The sequence below is a fragment of the Urocampus carinirostris genome, unplaced genomic scaffold (genome assembly GCF_059441175.1).
Source record: "Urocampus carinirostris isolate Australia breed hairy pipefish unplaced genomic scaffold, RoL_Ucar_1.0 HiC_scaffold_52, whole genome shotgun sequence".
NCBI lineage: Eukaryota > Metazoa > Chordata > Actinopteri > Syngnathiformes > Syngnathidae > Urocampus > Urocampus carinirostris.
This window is the reverse complement of record NW_028283159.1, coordinates 40001-45000: the sequence shown is the minus strand read 5'-3', so window position 1 is coordinate 45000 and position 5000 is coordinate 40001. Positions and strand designations below refer to the sequence as shown.

Sequence of the window (5000 nt, the reverse complement as noted above, 5' to 3'; positions counted from 1 at the left end):
TTTCGTCGCCCTGAACCTTCGTCTCGGGCGGGCGTCCCGACGCCGCCGCCATACGGCCGTTGTGATCCGTGCGGGGATCCGCTTGCTCGGCGACCCTCGCCGAGAGCAGCCCCGCGCCGCACGGACACGCGACACCGACGGGCGGACGGACGCCGGGGCGCCGGCCCGAACCGTTACCTTTAAAGGACGGGAGGTCGTCGAGGCGAGTGCCGCCCCGGAAGCGCGCGCCGGAAGCGCGAGAACCGCGCCGAGCTAGGGTCGTCGGCATAGGGGGATTCCCCGGTTACGGGGGTCCCGCGCACGGCCGCCGCCTTTCGCCCGTCGCTGGCGGTCGCCTGTCGTCGCGCCGCGCCGCGCTACTGGGGTCGTCGGACGAGCGCGCTACCCCGCTCGCACGGAGGTAGCGCGACATCGCCCGCCGCCTTTTCTCGCGTCGCGCCGCGCCGCGTGGCGCCCGCCGAACTCGCTCCGACGCGCGGCCCGGGAGTGACCCGCGCCGCGCCCCCCGTCCCGTCCCGTCCCGGTCTACCCTCTTCCTCCGCCTGCGACGACCCGCCGCCCTCGGCGTCTGGCTCGTCGGGGGTGTACCGAGGCGGATCTGCTGCCGCTCGTACGTTAATGATCCTTCTGCAGGTTCACCTACAGAAACCTTGTTACGACTTTTACTTCCTCTAGATAGTCAAGTTCGACCGTCTTCTGGCACACCGCCGGAGCCGGGGCCGGCCCCGGCGGGGACTATCCGAGGACCTCACTAAGCCATCCGATCGGTAGTAGCGACGGGCGGTGTGTACAAAGGGCAGGGACTTAATCAACGCAGGCTAATGACCCGCGCTTACTGGGAATTCCTCGTTGGTGGGAAATAATTGCAATCCCCAGGCCCTGTCACGAGCGGGGTTCATAGGATTACCCGCGCCTGCCGGCGCGGGGATAGACGACGCGCTTATACGCTCAGTGTGGCGCGCGTGCAGCCCCGGACATCTAAGGGCATCACAGACCTGTTATTGCTCATTCTCGTGTGGCTGAGAGCCACTTGTCCCTCTAAGAAGTTTTCTGCCGCCGACCGCGCGGGGGGCCGCGGTACTATTTAGTATGTTTGAGTCTCGTTCGTTATCGGAATTAACCAGACAAATCGCTCCACCAACTACGAACGGCCATGCACCACCACCCACGGTATCGAGAAAGAGCCTTCAATCTGTCAATCCTTTCCGTGTCCGGGCCGGGTGAGGTTTCCCGTGTTGAGTCAAATTAAGCCGCATGCTCCACTCCTGGTGGTGCCCTTCCGTCAATTCCTTTAAGTTTCAGCTTTGCAACAATACTCCCCCCGGAACCCAGACACTTGGTCGGTTTCCCGGGTGCTGCTCGGCGGGTCATGGGAATAACGCCGCCGGATCGCGAGTCGGCATCGTTTATGGTCGGAACTAGGACGGTATCTGATCGTCTTCGAACCTCCGACTTTCGTTCTTGATTAATGAAAACATTCTTGGCAAATGCTTTCGCTCTCGTCCGTCTTGCGCCGGTCCAAGAATTTCACCTCTAGCGGCGCAGTACGAATGCCCCCGGCCGTCCCTCTTAATCATGGCCCCAGTTCATGACAACCCACAAAATAGAACCGGAGTCCTATTCCATTATTCCCAGCTGCGATATGCAGGGGCGGCCGTGTGGCCTGCTTTGAACACTCTAATTTCCTCAAAGTAAACGCTTCGGGCCCCGCGAGTGACACCCAGCGAAGGGCATCACGGGGGCTTTTGCCGAGAGGCAGGGGCTGGGACAGACGGATGCACGCCTCGCGGCGGACCGTCAGCTCGCGTCCCGGGGTCCAACTAGGAGCTTTTTAACTGCAGCAACTTTAAAATACGCTATTGGAGCTGGAATTACCGCGGCTGCTGGCACCAGACTTGCCCTCCAATGGATGCTGGCCGATGGGTTTGTGTTCGGCTCATTCCAATTACGGAGACTCGAACGAGTCCCGTATTGTTATTTTTCGTCACTACCTCCCCGTGTCGGGAGTGGGTAATTTGCGCGCCTGCTGCCTTCCTTGGATGTGGTAGCCGTTTCTCATGCTCCCTCTCCGGAATCGAACCCTGATTCCCCGTTACCCGTGGTCACCATGGTAGGCGCAGAGTCTACCATCGAAAGTTGATAGGGCAGACATTCGAATGAGTCGTCGCCGCCTCGGGTGGGCGAGCGATCGGCACGAGGTTATCCTGAGTCAACACAAAGGGGGGGCCGGGCCGGCGGAACGAGGACCGGCGCGCGCGGAGCCGCCCGCGCCGCTTACGCCCCCGCCCGGAGAGGCGGAGGCCGGACGCGAGGGACGCGCGCGACGGCTGAGCCCCCGCCCGCCGGACACCGCGTGGGTTTTTGTGTCTGATAAATGCACGCGTCCCCGGGGCGAGGCCGGAGCCCCGCCCGCGAGTCGGCGCTCGTTTGCATGTATTAGCTCTGGATTTGCCACAGTTATCCAAGTAACGGTGGAGCGATCAAAGGAACCATAACTGATTTAATGAGCCGTTCGCAGTTTCACTGTACTGGCCATTCGTACTTAGACATGCATGGCTTAATCTTGAAAACAAGCATATGCTACTGGCAGGATCAACCAGAGTGCGTCTGCCGCCGGGGGGCGCTGCTGGTGGCGGTGCGGCCCTGGTCCGGGACGAGGCTGTGGCTACAGCCGGGCCCGGGGGGCCGCGCGACACTCGTATACGTTCGGACGGGCTGACGAGCGGGTGTCGTGAAACGATGTTTCGCGCGGAGCCCTAGCACGCGTGGCGTCGGGCTCCGCGACGGTCGGACGTCTGGGTGTGGCTCGAGACGGAAGCTCGACCTCGGTTCGTCTTGGTTCTGCCGCCAAAAGGTTCACGCCGAGGCATGGTTTCGCAAGAGGGCCCCGCGAGTGCCAGCCGTGGATCCCGCCTCACTCGTAACTCGTATCGGATTCGTCCGGCCTCACTTTCGTTCGCACATCGGACAGTTATACGTGTGCTTTAGTAGCTTCCGTTCCCTCTTAGTGAGGCCGTCCGTACGTACCGCCCCAGCTCTTTCTGAGGCGGGTATCCACTCGGCTCGGGGGGGCCCAACGTTTGCCTAGTATCCTCGGCGCTGGAGCTTGACCCGCAAAGCCGGAGGAGCCGCACGCCCGAACACCGGCTTGCGCCGGCCGACGTGGGCCCTCCGAGGCGGGTCTCGTGTGCCAATCGCTCAGTTGGGGAACCGGCAGGCCCGTGGGCCGACGCCGGCTCACCCGGGGGTGAAGGGTGCTTCGATGGAGGCCCCCTGTCAGCCTCCGCGGAAGTCCGGCTTCAATACTTTAAAGTTTGAAAAACTTAGACATTTTTCGAGAACCGGAGCTTAGAGGGGTACATGCAAAAGCCAGGGCCGCGGGAAGCGCCCTAAATACTTCAATACTTTAAAATTTGAAAAACTTAGAAATTTTTCGAGAACCGGCATCTTCCCTCGGTAATTGCGAGATGCGAGGCCGCCCCTAGCCTCTGCTCTGTCGGACTCAATGGTCACGGGTGGCCGCTGATTAGCCCTGGTGCTCACCTCTCAAAATTGCGAGTCCCTAATATAATTCTGGCTGTCGGCTGGAGAAGGGGGTATAAAATCGGCACTTGAGGGAACGCCGGGCCCTCAAGTTCGGGGCCCTCTAGCGGATTTTTGAGGTACTGCACTCCCATTGGAAATGCATTGGCCATAGCAATACATGGGCGCTCCGTCCACTACAATGTAATTCCCTCACAATATCTGCCCCCGCGTGGCCGCGCGATGCTACTGCTGCCCCGTTGGGAATGAATGGGCCTTTCGGAGGCCATAAATCCAGCGCCGCTGCATGGATTTTGGCGGTACTGCGGCTGTCGTTGAAAATACATGGACCCGTCTGAATGAATGGGCCTTTCGGATTCCATAAACCCAGCGCCGCTGCATGGATTTTGGCGGTACTGCGGCTGTCGCTGAAAATACATGGACCCGTCTGAATGAATGGGCCTTTCGGAGGCCATAAACCCAGCGCCGCTGCATGGATTTTGGCGGTACTGCGGCTGTCGCTGAAAATACATGGACCCGTCTGAATGAATGGACAAAATATAAATCAGACACTACAGAACACAAGCATAATCCAAGATTACAAAATCATCTCAGCCTTTAAAAGAAACAAAAACCTGAAAGACTACTTAGTAAAAAGTAAATTACCAGAAATCAACATAACACAAACGCAGGGCCCCACATTCTACAAACAAGCCACCACAGTTAGGAACACCGTCACCAACACAAACTACCTAATTAAACAAACAATCACACCTGCTACGGAAAACTGAAAATACATGGACCCGTCTGAATGTATGGGCCTTTCAGAGGCCATAAACTCAGCCAGCGCCGGGCCAGTGTTTGGGGTATTGTGCCCGCCACTAGTGGCTGAATACATAATAATAATAATAATAATAATAATTCCCTTGTATTGTCATTCTGTGTAACAATGTACACAGAACGAAATGTCGATTGCACTGGGCTAGTGTTGAGGGAACGTCGGGCCCTCAAGTTCGGTGGCTTGGAGCGGATTTTTGAGGTACTGCACTCCCATTGGAAATGCATGGGCGCTCCGTCCACTACCATGTAATTCCCTCACAATATCTGCCCCTGCGTGGCCGCGGGATGCTACTGCAGCCCCGTTGGTAATGAATGGGCCTTTCGGAGGCCATAAATACAGCGCCGCTGCATGGATTTTGGCGGTACTGCTGCTGTCGCTGAAAATACATGGACCCGTCTGAATGAATGGGCCTTTCGGAGGCCATAAATCCAGCGCCGCTGCATGGATTTTGGCGGTACTGCGGCTGTCGCTGAAAATACATGGACCCGTCTGAATGAATGGGCCTTTCGGAGGCCATAAATCCAGCGCCGCTGCATGGATTTTGGCGGTACTGCTGCTGTCGTTGAAAATACATGGACCCGTCTGAATGTATGGGCCTTTCGGAGGCCATATACTCAGCGCCGGGCCGGTGTTTGGG

The 5000-nt window shown here is 58.5% G+C and overlaps 1 non-coding gene across 1 annotated transcript; it reads right to left on the bottom strand.

The window, feature by feature from the left end:
* Positions 1–616: 616 nt before the first annotated feature.
* Positions 617–2603, bottom strand: LOC148345348 (18S ribosomal RNA). The gene has a single exon (XR_015848650.1). It is a non-coding gene; the product is annotated as an 18S ribosomal RNA (ribosomal RNA).
* Between the last annotated feature and the right edge of the window lie 2397 nt (positions 2604–5000).